Source organism: Somniosus microcephalus, unplaced genomic scaffold (genome assembly GCF_052327205.1).
Source record: "Somniosus microcephalus isolate GS21.2 unplaced genomic scaffold, FLI_Smic_1.0 unresolved_chr4, whole genome shotgun sequence".
Lineage (NCBI taxonomy): Eukaryota > Metazoa > Chordata > Chondrichthyes > Squaliformes > Somniosidae > Somniosus > Somniosus microcephalus.
The window spans coordinates 48,927,549-48,936,235 of record NW_028225182.1 but is presented as its reverse complement, the minus strand read 5'-3'; the positions used below and the strand labels follow the sequence as shown (position 1 = coordinate 48,936,235).

General features: G+C 54.6%; 1 protein-coding gene across 5 annotated transcripts in view; it reads left to right on the top strand.

The window, feature by feature from the left end:
* The window catches only part of LOC147091053 (uncharacterized), a 37,209-nt gene that overhangs the window by 7,639 nt on the left and 20,883 nt on the right, over positions 1 to 8,687 (top strand). Inside the window, exon 1 of one of the 5 annotated variants that reach the window (XM_085977506.1) lies at positions 5,526 to 8,270. The exons of the other annotated variants lie outside the window; for them this stretch is intronic. The gene's annotated coding sequence lies outside the window, so the exon portion shown is untranslated. Of the gene's footprint in view, positions 1 to 5,525; positions 8,271 to 8,687 lie in introns of those variants that run through there. 5 annotated transcript variants of the gene reach the window in all.

The window sequence follows — 8,687 nt, the reverse complement described above, 5'->3', positions numbered from 1 at the left end:
TTTGCGGGAGCCCGGCACTTCTCCGTTGTGCCGGGCTCTTTTGCCGGCACTCGCGATCGGGGTTCCGGCTGTTGCAGGCACCTCCCCCTTAAGAGGAGGAGGCCTGCAGTACCGCAGCCTGCCGCTCCGCAGCGGCTGGCGCAGCGGCGCCAAGAGCGCTGATATTCAGTGTCAGCGCCCCAAGCGGAGGCGGGCACACCCTGGTATAGCGCCCGCTTCCGAATTGGGGCGCTAACAATGAATATCTGACGATCGCTATAGGCTTCCCGCCCAGCGCTAACTTCTGGGCGCTAGCCAGCTGGCGGGGCCATAGTGAATTTCTAGGCCCTCGAGTCTCTTCGCCGGGAGCAAGCGGAAGCCAAGCGCAGGCAGCGCACGTCAGCCCAAGCACCCCACCCACCTGCCCCTTCAACCACCGTCTGCCCCACCTGTGACAGAGACTGTAGGTCCCGCATCGGACTCATCAGTCACCTGCGAACTCATTTTTAATGTAGAAGCAAGTCATCCTCGGTTCTGAGGGACTGCTTGAGAAGAAGATCTCTCTAAGAAAATGTGTATCTTAACGCCATCTAGCTACCTTCGTTCCGTAACCCTTACCAGCCTTACCTAACAAAAACATATCGATCTCGGGTATGACACCCCCAGCCTCGACAGCCTTTTGGGGGAGAGAGAGTCAGCCATGTTGGTGTGGGGACTGGAGTCACGTATCGGCCCTGACTGGGTAAGGAGGGCAGGTTGCCTTCCCTAAAGCGACATTAGGGAACCAGTTGGGTTTCTACGACAATCCGACAGGGTCACGGTCACGTTTCTAGGTTATTTAAACTTACTTTAAATTCTCAAACGGCCAAGGTGGGATTTGAACTTGCGTTCCCTGGAATGTTTAGGCCAGGGTTCCAAATCACTTTACAGCCAATGAAGCGCAGTCAATGTAGGAAACGCAGCAGCCAATTCGCGCACAGCAAGCTCCCACAAACAGCAATTTGATAATGACCAGATCGTCTGCTTTATTAGTGATTTTCATTGAGGTATTGTCCCAAGGACTCCGGGGAGAACTCCCCTGATCTTCGAGACAGTGCCCGTGGGATCTTTCACGTCCAGTTGAGAGGGCAGACAGGGGCCTCAGTTTAACGTCTCATCCCAAAGACGGCCCCTCCGACAATGCGGCACTCCCTCGGTACTGCACCTCCAACAGTGCAGCGCTCCCTCAGTACTGCCCCTCCGACAGTGCGGCGCTCCCTCAGTACTGCACCTCCGACAGTGCTGCACTCCCTCAGTACTGCCTCTCCAACAGTGCGGCGCTCCCTCAGTACTGCCCCTCCGACAGTGCTGCGCTCCCTCAGTACTGCCCCTCCGACAGTGCAGCGCTCCCGCAGTACTGCCCCTCCGACAGTGCGGCGCTCCCGCAATGCTGCCCCTCCGACAGTGCGGCACTCCCTCAGTACTGCCCCTCCGACAGTGCGGTGCTCCCTCAGTACTGCCCCTCCGACAGTGCGGTGCTCCCTCAGTACCGCCCCTCCGACAGTGCGGCACTCCCTCAGTACTGCCCCTCCAACAGTGCTGCGCTCCCTCAGTACTGCCCCTCTGACAGTGCAGCGCTCCTGCAGTACTGCCCCTTCGACAGTGCGGCGCTCCTGCAGTACTGCCCCTCCGACAGAGCGGCGCTCCCACAGTACTGCCCCTCCGAAGTGCGGCGCTCCCTCAGTACTGCCCCTCCAACAGTGCGGCGCTCCCTCAGTACTGCCCCTCCGACAGTGCGGCACTCCCTCAGTATTGCCCCTCCGACAGTGCAGCGCTCCCTCAGTACATCCCCTCCGACAGTGCGGCGCTTCCTGAGTACTGCCCCTCCGACAGTGCGGCGCTCCCTCAGTGCTGACCCTCCAACAGTGCAGCGCTCCCGCAGTACTGCCCCTCCGACAGTGCGGCGCTCCCTCACTACTGCCCCTCCGACAGTGCGGCACTCCCTCAGTACTGCCCCTCTGACAGTGCGGTGCTCCCTCAGTACTGAAACTCCAACAGTGCGGTGCTCCCTCAGTACTGCACTGGGAGTGCCGGCCTGGATATTGTGCTCAAGTCTCTGGAGCGGGACTTGAACCCACGACATTCTGAGTCAGGCGAGAGAGTGCTACCCACTGAAACACAGCTGACACGAAACACTGTAGTGTGGGTGGAGAGGGGTTTTGTGAAGGTGTATTGCATATTATTTGACATCCTTCAAAGTTCTGCTGCATCACCATAACTGGAATGCCATGCTCAGGGTTAAAGGATAAAACCAACGGCAGGCATTAGTCATGTGGTGACTTATTATCTGAGAAACCCTGAGGTAGCGCCGCACTGTCGGAGTGGCAGTACTGAGGGAGCGCCGCACTGTCGGTGGGTCAGTACTGAGGGAGCGCCGCACTGTCGGAGTGGCAGTACTGAGGGAGCGCCGCACTGTCGGTGGGTCAGTACTGAGGGAGCGCCGCACTGTCAGAGGGGCAGTACTGAGAGATCACCGCACTGTCGGAGGGGCAGTACTGAGGGAGCGCCGCACTGTCGGAGGGGCAGAACTGAGGGAGCACCGCACTGTCGGAAGGGCAGTACTAAGGGAGCGCCGCACTGTCGGAGGGGCAGTACTGAGGGAGCGCCGCACTGTCGGAGGGGCAGTACTGAGGGAGCGCCGCACAGTCGGAGGGGCAGTACTGAAGGAGCGCCGCACTGTCGGAGGGGCAGTACTGAGGGAGCACCGCACTGTCGGAGGAGCAGTACTGAGGGAGCGCCGCACTGTCGGAGGGGCAGTACTGAGGGAGCACCACACTGTCGGTGGGGCAGTACTGAGGGAGCACCACACTGTCGGAGGGGCAGTACTGAGGGAGCGCCACACTGTCGGAGGAGCAGTACTGAGGGAGCGCCGCACTGTTGGAGGGGCGGTACTGAGGGAGCGCCGCACTGTCGGAGGGGCAGTATTGAGGGAACGCCGCACTGTCGGAAGGGCAGTACTGAGGGAGCGAGGCACTGTCGGAGGGGCAGTACTGAAGGAGCGCCGCACTGTCGGAGATCAGGGTCCCAGACTGCAGGAAGCCACCGTAAGCGAGATGAGGTTACTCGCGGCTAGTTGATGTACGACCCTTCTTAATAAGCGCAGACCTTATGACGAATGAACGGCCGATATATTTCCCAGTCAGGATGGTGTGTGTGACTTGGAGGGGAACTTGGAGGTGGTGGTGCTCCCATGCGCCTGCTGCCCTTGTCCTTCTAGGTGGAAGAGGTGGCGGGTTTGGGAGGTGCTGCCGAAGAAGCCTTGGCGAGTTGCTGCAGTGCATCTTGTAGATGTTCCATTTACACGCCTTTGCTCCATATCCCTTGACACCCCTTTACCCAACAAAAATCGCTGTTATGCACTGATGAAAGAAAACTATGAGGCACTTGGTCTAAGCGTTAAACCAAGCTTAAATGAACCGTTTTACAACATGGAGGTCTAGTTGTGTCCTTCACTAGTTCCTGTTAAGAATGTCCTGCGCAAGCTGGGCCCGTGCCCGAGTATTTATACTCTCCCTGGACAGCGCCACCCGCAGGCCGCTCAGTATTATTTCACAAGTCTTTCTTTCATGAATGACTGATTCAGGTCACACACCATTTCTCGGGTGTCAGCCCCACGGTGTAAAGGGGGACAATCGCATTATATAGAACGTACAGCACTGAAACAGGCCATTCGGCCCAACTGCTCCGTGCCGGTGTTTCTGCTCCGCACCAGCCTCCTCCCACCCCTCTTCATCTCACCCTATCAGCACAACCTTCTATTCCTTTCTCCCGCATGTGTTTATCCAGCTTTCCCCTTAAATGCATCTGGGCTATTCGCCTCAACCACTCCCTGTGGCAGCGAGCCTCACATTCTCACCACTCTCTGGGTCAAGAAGTTTCTCCTGAATTCCCGATTGGATTTATTAGTGACCATCTTTATACTTATGGCTGCCGTGCTTCCTACATTACAACAGTGACTACACTTCAAAAGTATTTTGTTATTTGTTAAAGCTTTGGGACGTCCAGAGATCATGAAAAGCGCTGGAGAAAAGTAAGTTCTCTCTCTCTCTGTCTCATTGTGGAGGAATCTGCCACGCTTGGAAAGAATACAGCAGATGAGGTAATTCAGGAAATACTGGTTAGCCGCTGCCAAACTTGGGTTTGAAGTCTTTCTTTTACTTGGCGGCGGGGGGGCTGGGGGTGGGAAGGGACGACACTTGTTAAAAGACTGAACCGGCTGGGCCCTTTCAAAAGAAAGACTCGCATTTCTCCAGCACCTTGCATGACCTCAGGACGTCCCAAAGCGCTTTACAGCCAATGAAGTACTTTTTTGAAGTGTAGTCACTGTTGTAATGTAGGAAACGCGACAGCCAATTTGCAGTCAGCAAGCTCCCACAAGCAGCAATGTAATAATGACCAGATCATCTGGGAATTTTTGTCATGTTGATTGAGGGATGAATATTGGCCCAGGACACCGAGGATAACTCGCCCTGCTCTTCTTCGAAATAGTGGCCGTGGGATCTTTTACGTCCACCTGAGAGGGCAGACGGGGATTCGGTTTAACGTCTCACCCGAAAGACAGCACCGCCAACAGTGCAGCGCTCCCTCAGTACTGCCTCTCCAACAGTGCGGCGCTGCCTCAATACCGCCCCTCCGACAGTGCGGCGCTCCCCCAGTACTGCCCCTCCGACAGTGCACCGCTCTCTCAGTACTGCCCCTCCGACAGTGCGGCGCTCCCTCAGTACTGCTCCTCCGACATTGCGGCGCTCCCACAGTACTGACCCTCCAACAGTGCAGCGCTCCCTCAGTACTGCCTCTCCAACAGTGCGGCGCTCCCTCAGTACCGCCCCTCCAACAGTGCGGCGCTCCCTCAGCACTGCCCCTCCGACAGTGTGGTGCTCCCTCAGTACTGCCCCTCCGACAGTGCGGCGCTTCCTCAGTACTGCCCCTCTGAGTGTGGCACTCCCTCAGTACTGCCCCTCCGACAGTGCGGCGCTCTCTCAGTACTGCCCCTGCGACAGTGCAGCACTCCCTCAGTACTGCCCCTCCGACAGTGTGGTGCTCCCTCAGTACTGCCCCTCCGACAGTGTGGCGCTCCCTCAGTACTGCCCCTCTGAAAGTGCGGCGCTCCCTCAGTACTGCCCCTCCGACAGTGTGGCGCTCCCTCAGTACTGCCCCGCCGACAGTGCAGCGCTCCCTCAGTACTGCCCCACCGACAGTACGGCGCTCCCTCAGTACTGCCCCTCCAACAGTGCGGCGCTCCCTCAGAACTGCCCCTCCGACAGTGTGGCGCTCCCTCAGTACTGCCCCTCTGAAAGTGCGCCGCTCCCTCAGTACTGCCCCGCCGACAGTGCAGCGCTCCCTCAGAACTGCCCCTCCGACAGTGCAGCGCTCCCTCCATACTGGTACTCGTGTGTCAGCCTAGCTTTAGGTGCTCAAGTCCCTGGAGTGGGTCCTGAACCCACAACCATTCTGACTCTGAAAGGAATAGAAGGTTATGATGGTAGGGCGAGATGAAGGTGGGTTGGAGAAAGCTCGTGTGGAGCATAAACGCCGGGACGGACCAGTTGGGCCGAATGGCCTGTTTCTGTGCTGTGGACTAGATGTAACTCTATGTAAAGACCCTTGTTAAAAGCAGGCGCACCAGTAATTGAGATTGGAGGATGTTCTCCTGGTGCTGCTGGAGCCTGGGTGAAGTGTTGATGCTATGGGGAGTGGAGAGGTTCTGACCTTGGACAGGTGCATTCCAGGTTGCAGGGGAAAAGTACTAAAAGCTCAAAATCAGAAAAGGGAGAGGACATGAAGACTCGATCCCTGCTTCTGATTCATCGCCATTTGGAGAGCCAGAAAATATCAAGAGGGGAAAGTCGTTCCCTAACAACTCCATCGCTGGTGAATCATAGAAACATAGAAGATAGGAGCAGGAGTAGGCCATTTGGCCCCTTCGAGCCTGCTCTGCCATTCAATGAGATCATGGCTGAGCATCCAAATTCAGTACCCTGTCCCTGCTTTCTCCCCATATCCCTTGATCCCTTTAGCCTTAAGAAATATATCTAACTCCATTTTGAATATATTTAATGAACTGGCCTCCACTGCCTTCTGTGGTAGAGAATTCCACAAGTTCACCACTCTCTGGGTGAAGAAATTCCTCCTCATCTCAGTCCTAAATGGCTTACCCCTTATCCTTAGACTATGACCCCTGGTTCTGGACTCCCCGGCCATCATAAACATCCTTCCTGCATCTAGTCTGTCCAGGCCTGACAGAATTTTATAGGTTTCGATGAGATCCCCTCTCAATCTTCTAAACTCCAGTGAGTATAAGCCCAATCGACCCAATCTCTCCTCATACGTCATTCCTGCCATCCCAGGTATCAGCCTGGTGAATCTTCGCTGTACTCCTTCCATGGCAAGAACGTCCTTCCTCAGGTAAGGCGACCAAAACTGCACACAATACTCAAGGTGCGGTCTCACCAAGGCCCTGTCCAGCTGTAGCAAGACATCCTTGTTCCTGTACTCGAACCCCCTTGCTACGAAGGCCAACATACCATTTGCCTTCTTAACCGCCTGCTGCACCTGCATGCTTACCTTCAGCGACTGGTGCACAAGAACACCCAGGTCTCTTTGCACTTCCCCTTCTCCCAATCTATTGCCATTCAAATAATAATCTGCCTTCCTGTTTTTGCCACCAAAGTGGATAACCTCACATTTATCCATATTATAGTGCATTTGCCATGTTTCTGCCCAATCACCCAATCTGTCCAAATCGTACTGGAGTTTCTCGACATCCTCCTCACAGCTTACCCTCCCACCCAGCTTTGTGTCGTCTGCAAATTTGGAGATATTACATCCAATTCCCTCGTCCAGATCATTAATATATATTGTGAACAGCTGGGGTCCTTGGACCGATCCTTGCGGTACCCCACTAGTCACTGCCTGCCACTCGGAAAATGACCCGTTTATTCCAATTCTCTGCCTTCTGTCCACCAACCAGTTCTCTATCCAAGTCAATACCTTGCCCCCCAATCCCATGTGCCTTAATTTTGCACACTAATCTCTTATGTGGGACCTTATCGAACGTGGGGAACGGAATAAAACAATGGCCAGCCTCGACAGCTGTGCTGTTGGGACCCAGCTACATCAAAGAGGGGAGCCAAATTGGAAAGAAAACTATATTTTGCAAATAATTCAAACAATTCAATTCACCTTTCCCATCCTTGCGTTAAAATCGCTCCATGGCCTGTAGGGAGTTTGCAAAATTCCCCCACCTCGCCTGCTTTCCGAATCAAACAAAGTTGGCCACTTTTTAAACGTACAAAATGGAGTTCTGGGACACGTGACCAGAAAGCTGCTGGAAGTGAGTCATTTTTCTCCCCAGCAACAAGACTGGAGACAGGGCCTGGAATTCCACAGTCCCTATGTGGATTCCAGGCCAGACATGGAATTGAATATGTAATAGCGAGTCGCCAGTAGGCCGGTAAGAACAATGAACCTGGTTGCACTGCAATCAGGGTTAAGCTAGTTAAAACCATCATCGGGCCCATCCTAACAGATCCAATCATATCAGAAACCGTTTTAGAGGACTAGGCACCAGAGACACCATTGTGTGACTGAAACCAAAAACAATGAGGGCCGGTGATAAGGCTGTTAGTGGGAAATCAGCCGTTTTGCAGCCATTTACAGTTAACGAAGTAACCTGGGACACCTCTCGATCTGGGGAAGGCAAGGCAGATTGAGAGAGTATAACTGTTTTTAGCAAGCAGACAGAAAGAGCAGTTCGAGACACTTCGACTTGGAACACACTTCGGGAGAGACAGCTTCTACACTTCACTTCGATTTCATCCTGGGACTTCGCTGCAAAAGGGAAACTTCGAGGACTCTACTGGGAGAAGCAGTCTCCAAGACGGGGAAGGCTATGCGCAGCAGGCCCATGCTTTGGTAAGCAGGCGAAGCTCCCGGTCCGTACTGCCTCCCGATTTAAACCTGACTGTTCCCCCCCCCCCGCCGTGCCCACCACCTCAGGCAGGGATTCAGAGTGGAACCAGGAAGACACGGGACGGAGTGCACCATCCCGGTACGGACCGGAGCCCAGAGCGGGCCTCGCTAAACGGCGCAGCCCGACCCAGGAGGGAAGCCTTTTCGCCCAGCCAAGGAGGAAGATCCACTACCTGACTGACGGGAGAGTGTGTGGCCAGTGCACACTGAACTTTACCAGGCCAGACCAACTAAAGCTGCAGTCCCAGGACAACCTAAAGGCCTTTGTTCCAATGCGTTGGGTGAGCATGAGAGTCTGACCCCCCTTTAGTTCGACCTAGGTTAGGGATAGTGTAGGAGGTGGGGATAAGGCTAAGGGGAGTGTTAATGTGTGATACCCCTCGATGTGTCGTACTCCTTCCCGCACTCGCGTGCCCTCTGCTTTGAATATATAGTATTCCTTTTTTTTTTCTCTTTTTAAAGTGTATAGAGCTGTAGCCTTGGTTTAGTATCGTTGAACCAATTAATTTCTCTGCTTGCTTGTTTTGTTTTATTTTTCTCTCAATAAAACCGTTATTATTTTAACCTTTCACCTGCTTGTCTGTCTCGAGCTTGTTATTCTGCGCATCAGCTGCCTGGTAGGATCCCAGTGTCAGAACTGAGTGGGAGTGTGGGGACGCCTCGAAAACGTCCACTGGGTCAGGCCTGGGCCAAACCGA